Below are 6,785 nucleotides of genomic sequence, written 5' to 3'. Positions count from 1 at the left end.
ACCCAACTGACAGCCAGCCAGCAGACAAGCACAGAGAGTTCCGTGGGTCTGTCTGTGATGTCATAAAGGGCCTGCTGATCAATGGCCAGCTCTCTGATTGGCTGCTGTGTTTGATTGACAGATTGAATCTGGCAGCTGATTGGCTGTCTACCCTAAAGTGCATTACACACCCCTGATGGTACCACTGGCTAAGACTCCACCTCAGCTCATTGATTAATTATAAATTTAGAACAAATGATGGATGAAAGAAGGCAGGCCGGCCATTTTTTTCACGCTCATTGGACTTGTTTAATGCAATGCACCTTTGTATATTCACATGCATTCGCTTCATGCTGTAACCACTGTGCATACAAATTTGGAAACATGGCATACAGTGTATCATTTGCTGTCTAAGTCATGTTTCCCATATTTTCCATTGCAAGATACAAGCCGGTTTGAGTGTTTGGGGCACATTTTAGCTAAAATCATCCTACGGGGCCTAACTGCTTATGCCAAAGCCTGCCTATTTTGAATGGCGTAGTGGTCAATGCAACCTCCAAAAAAATCAGGACTTACTACCCCAATAACCTGCTAACTCACCCCTGAAATACTTACTTATTCACACTATTTTGTTCATTTGACTTGTTTCTAATTTGAAATGCCCATTTTTGTGGGGCCAGAAAGGTGCGTCTTTAAAAGGCGATTTCTACGATACCCCACTTTTGCGCGTCGGACCGCGACTTTTTCCGGAAACGCTGAAAAACCGCAATTTTCAGGAGAAACGAGACGTACATCCTCCCCCTCTGCCGCCCACCCACCCAACTGACAGCCAGCCAGCAGACAAGCACAGAGAGTTCCGTGGGTCTGTCTGTGATGTCATAAAGGGCCTGCTGATCAATGGCCAGCTCTCTGATTGGCTGCTGTGTTTGATTGACAGATTGAATCTGGCAGCTGATTGGCTGTCTACCCTAAAGTGCATTACACACCCCTGATGGTACCACTGGCTAAGACTCCACCTCAGCTCATTGATTAATTATAAATTTAGAACAAATGATGGATGAAAGCAGGCAGGCCGGCCATTTTTTTCACGCTCATTGGACTTGTTTAATGCAATGCACCTTTGTATATTCACATGCATTCGCTTCATGCTGTAACCACTGTGCATAAAAATTTGGAAACATGGCATACAGTGTATCATTTGCTGTCTAAGTCATGTTTCCCATATTTTCCATTGCAAGATACAAGCCGGTTTGAGTGTTTGGGGCACATTTTAGCTAAAATCATCCTACGGGGCCTAACTGCTTATGCCAAAGCCTGCCTATTTTGAATGGCGTAGTGGTCAATGCAACCTCCAAAAAAATCAGGACTTACTACCCCAATAACCTGCTAACTCACCCCTGAAATACTTACTTATTCACACTATTTTGTTCATTTGACTTGTTTCTAATTTGAAATGCCCATTTTTGTGGGGCCAGAAAGGTGCGTCTTTAAAAGGCGATTTCTACGATACCCCACTTTTGCGCGTCGGACCGCGACTTTTTCCGGAAACGCTGAAAAACCGCAATTTTCAGGAGAAACGAGACGTACATCCTCCCCCTCTGCCGCCCACCCACCCAACTGACAGCCAGCCAGCAGACAAGCACAGAGAGTTCCGTGGGTCTGTCTGTGATGTCATAAAGGGCCTGCTGATCAATGGCCAGCTCTCTGATTGGCTGCTGTGTTTGATTGACAGATTGAATCTGGCAGCTGATTGGCTGTCTACCCTAAAGTGCATTACACACCCCTGATGGTACCACTGGCTAAGACTCCACCTCAGCTCATTGATTAATTATAAATTTAGAACAAATGATGGATGAAAGCAGGCAGGCCGGCCATTTTTTTCACGCTCATTGGACTTGTTTAATGCAATGCACCTTTGTATATTCACATGCATTCGCTTCATGCTGTAACCACTGTGCATAAAAATTTGGAAACATGGCATACAGTGTATCATTTGCTGTCTAAGTCATGTTTCCCATATTTTCCATTGCAAGATACAAGCCGGTTTGAGTGTTTGGGGCACATTTTAGCTAAAATCATCCTACGGGGCCTAACTGCTTATGCCAAAGCCTGCCTATTTTGAATGGCGTAGTGGTCAATGCAACCTCCAAAAAAATCAGGACTTACTACCCCAATAACCTGCTAACTCACCCCTGAAATACTTACTTATTCACACTATTTTGTTCATTTGACTTGTTTCTAATTTGAAATGCCCATTTTTGTGGGGCCAGAAAGGTGCGTCTTTAAAAGGCGATTTCTACGATACCCCACTTTTGCGCGTCGGACCGCGACTTTTTCCGGAAACGCAGAAAAACCGCAATTTTCAGGAGAAACGAGACATACATCCTCCCCCTCTGCCGCCCACCCACCCAACTGACAGCCAGCCAGCAGACAAGCACAGAGAGTTCCGTGGGTCTGTCTGTGATGTCATAAAGGGCCTGCTGATCAATGGCCAGCTCTCTGATTGGCTGCTGTGTTTGATTGACAGATTGAATCTGGCAGCTGATTGGCTGTCTACCCTAAAGTGCATTACACACCCCTGATGGTACCACTGGCTAAGACTCCACCTCAGCTCATTGATTAATTATAAATTTAGAACAAATGATGGATGAAAGCAGGCAGGCCGGCCATTTTTTTCACGCTCATTGGACTTGTTTAATGCAATGCACCTGTGTATATTCACATGCATTCACTTCATGCTGTAACCACTGTGCATAAAAATTTGGAAACATGGCATACAGTGTATCATTTGCTGTCTAAGTCATGTTTCCCATATTTTCCATTGCAAGATACAAGCCGGTTTGAGTGTTTGGGGCACATTTTAGCTAAAATCATCCTACGGGGCCTAAATGCTTATGCTAAAGCCTGCCTATTTTGAATGGCGTAGTGGTCACTGCAACCTCCAAAAAAATCAGGACTTACTACCCCAATAACCTGCTAACTCACCCCTGAAATACTTACTTATTCACACTATTTTGTTCATTTGACTTGTTTCTAATTTGAAATGCCCATTTTTGTGGGGCCAGAAAGGTGCGTCTTTAAAAGGCGATTTCTACGATACCCCACTTTTGCGCGTCGGACCGCGACTTTTTCCGGAAACGCTGAAAAACCGCAATTTTCAGGAGAAACGAGACGTACATCCTCCCCCTTTGCCGCCCACCCACCCAACTGACAGCCAGCCAGCAGACAAGCACAGAGAGTTCCGTGGGTCTGTCTGTGATGTCATAAAGGGCCTGCTGATCAATGGCCAGCTCTCTGATTGGCTGCTGTGTTTGATTGACAGATTGAATCTGGCAGCTGATTGGCTGTCTACCCTAAAGTGCATTACACACCCCTGATGGTACCACTGGCTAAGACTCCACCTCAGCTCATTGATTAATTATAAATTTAGAACAAATGATGGATGAAAGCAGGCAGGCCGGCCATTTTTTTCACGCTCATTGGACTTGTTTAATGCAATGCACCTTTGTATATTCACATGCATTCACTTCATGCTGTAACCACTGTGCATAAAAATTTGGAAACATGGCATACAGTGTATCATTTGCTGTCTAAGTCATGTTTCCCATATTTTCCATTGCAAGATACAAGCCGGTTTGAGTGTTTGGGGCACATTTTAGCTAAAATCATCCTACGGGGCCTAAATGCTTATGCTAAAGCCTGCCTATTTTGAATGGCGTAGTGGTCACTGCAACCTCCAAAAAAATCAGGACTTACTACCCCAATAACCTGCTAACTCACCCCTGAAATACTTACTTATTCACACTATTTTGTTCATTTGACTTGTTTCTAATTTGAAATGCCCATTTTTGTGGGGCCAGAAAGGTGCGTCTTTAAAAGGCGATTTCTACGATACCCCACTTTTGCGCGTCGGACCGCGACTTTTTCCGGAAACGCTGAAAAACCGCAATTTTCAGGAGAAACGAGACGTACATCCTCCCCCTCTGCCGCCCACCCACCCAACTGACAGCCAGCCAGCAGACAAGCACAGAGAGTTCCGTGGGTCTGTCTGTGATGTCATAAAGGGCCTGCTGATCAATGGCCAGCTCTCTGATTGGCTGCTGTGTTTGATTGACAGATTGAATCTGGCAGCTGATTGGCTGTCTACCCTAAAGTGCATTACACACCCCTGATGGTACCACTGGCTAAGACTCCACCTCAGCTCATTGATTAATTATAAATTTAGAACAAATGATGGATGAAAGAAGGCAGGCCGGCCATTTTTTTCACGCTCATTGGACTTGTTTAATGCAATGCACCTTTGTATATTCACATGCATTCGCTTCATGCTGTAACCACTGTGCATACAAATTTGGAAACATGGCATACAGTGTATCATTTGCTGTCTAAGTCATGTTTCCCATATTTTCCATTGCAAGATACAAGCCGGTTTGAGTGTTTGGGGCACATTTTAGCTAAAATCATCCTACGGGGCCTAACTGCTTATGCCAAAGCCTGCCTATTTTGAATGGCGTAGTGGTCAATGCAACCTCCAAAAAAATCAGGACTTACTACCCCAATAACCTGCTAACTCACCCCTGAAATACTTACTTATTCACACTATTTTGTTCATTTGACTTGTTTCTAATTTGAAATGCCCATTTTTGTGGGGCCAGAAAGGTGCGTCTTTAAAAGGCGATTTCTACGATACCCCACTTTTGCGCGTCGGACCGCGACTTTTTCCGGAAACGCTGAAAAACCGCAATTTTCAGGAGAAACGAGACGTACATCCTCCCCCTCTGCCGCCCACCCACCCAACTGACAGCCAGCCAGCAGACAAGCACAGAGAGTTCCGTGGGTCTGTCTGTGATGTCATAAAGGGCCTGCTGATCAATGGCCAGCTCTCTGATTGGCTGCTGTGTTTGATTGACAGATTGAATCTGGCAGCTGATTGGCTGTCTACCCTAAAGTGCATTACACACCCCTGATGGTACCACTGGCTAAGACTCCACCTCAGCTCATTGATTAATTATAAATTTAGAACAAATGATGGATGAAAGAAGGCAGGCCGGCCATTTTTTTCACGCTCATTGGACTTGTTTAATGCAATGCACCTTTGTATATTCACATGCATTCGCTTCATGCTGTAACCACTGTGCATACAAATTTGGAAACATGGCATACAGTGTATCATTTGCTGTCTAAGTCATGTTTCCCATATTTTCCATTGCAAGATACAAGCCGGTTTGAGTGTTTGGGGCACATTTTAGCTAAAATCATCCTACGGGGCCTAACTGCTTATGCCAAAGCCTGCCTATTTTGAATGGCGTAGTGGTCAATGCAACCTCCAAAAAAATCAGGACTTACTACCCCAATAACCTGCTAACTCACCCCTGAAATACTTACTTATTCACACTATTTTGTTCATTTGACTTGTTTCTAATTTGAAATGCCCATTTTTGTGGGGCCAGAAAGGTGCGTCTTTAAAAGGCGATTTCTACGATACCCCACTTTTGCGCGTCGGACCGCGACTTTTTCCGGAAACGCCGAAAAACCGCAATTTTCAGGAGAAACGAGACGTACATCCTCCCCCTCTGCCGCCCACCCACCCAACTGACAGCCAGCCAGCAGACAAGCACAGAGAGTTCCGTGGGTCTGTCTGTGATGTCATAAAGGGCCTGCTGATCAATGGCCAGCTCTCTGATTGGCTGCTGTGTTTGATTGACAGATTGAATCTGGCAGCTGATTGGCTGTCTACCCTAAAGTGCATTACACACCCCTGATGGTACCACTGGCTAAGACTCCACCTCAGCTCATTGATTAATTATAAATTTAGAACAAATGATGGATGAAAGCAGGCAGGCCGGCCATTTTTTTCACGCTCATTGGACTTGTTTAATGCAATGCACCTTTGTATATTCACATGCATTCGCTTCATGCTGTAACCACTGTGCATAAAAATTTGGAAACATGGCATACAGTGTATCATTTGCTGTCTAAGTCATGTTTCCCATATTTTCCATTGCAAGATACAAGCCGGTTTGAGTGTTTGGGGCACATTTTAGCTAAAATCATCCTACGGGGCCTAACTGCTTATGCTAAAGCCTGCCTATTTTGAATGGCGTAGTGGTCACTGCAACCTCCAAAAAAATCAGGACTTACTACCCCAATAACCTGCTAACTCACCCCTGAAATACTTACTTATTCACACTATTTTGTTCATTTGACTTGTTTCTAATTTGAAATGCCCATTTTTGTGGGGCCAGAAAGGTGCGTCTTTAAAAGGCGATTTCTACGATACCCCACTTTTGCGCGTCAGACCGTGACTTTTTCCGGAAACGCCGAAAAACCGCAATTTTCAGGAGAAACGAGACGTACATCCACCCCCTCTGCCGCCCACCCACCCAACTGACAGCCAGCCAGCAGACAAACACAGAGAGTTCCGTGGGTCTGTCTGTGATGTCATAAAGGGCCTGCTGATGAATGGCCAGCTCTCTGATTGGCTGCTGTGTTTGATTGACAGATTGAATCTGGCAGCTGATTGGCTGTCTACCCTAAAGTGCATTACACACCCCTGATGGTACCACTGGCTAAGACTCCACCTCAGCTCATTGATTAATTATAAATTTAGAACAAATGATGGATGAAAGCAGGCAGGCCGGCCATTTTTTTCACGCTCATTGGACTTGTTTAATGCAATGCACCTGTGTATATTCACATGCATTCACTTCATGCTGTAACCACTGTGCATAAAAATTTGGAAACATGGCATACAGTGTATCATTTGCTGTCTAAGTCATGTTTCCCATATTTTCCATTGCAAGATA

This window comes from Crinia signifera, unplaced genomic scaffold, assembly GCF_055691185.1.
Source record: "Crinia signifera unplaced genomic scaffold, ASM5569118v1 HAP2_SCAFFOLD_98, whole genome shotgun sequence".
Lineage (NCBI taxonomy): Eukaryota > Metazoa > Chordata > Amphibia > Anura > Myobatrachidae > Crinia > Crinia signifera.
Note: the sequence above shows the minus strand (reverse complement) of the source record.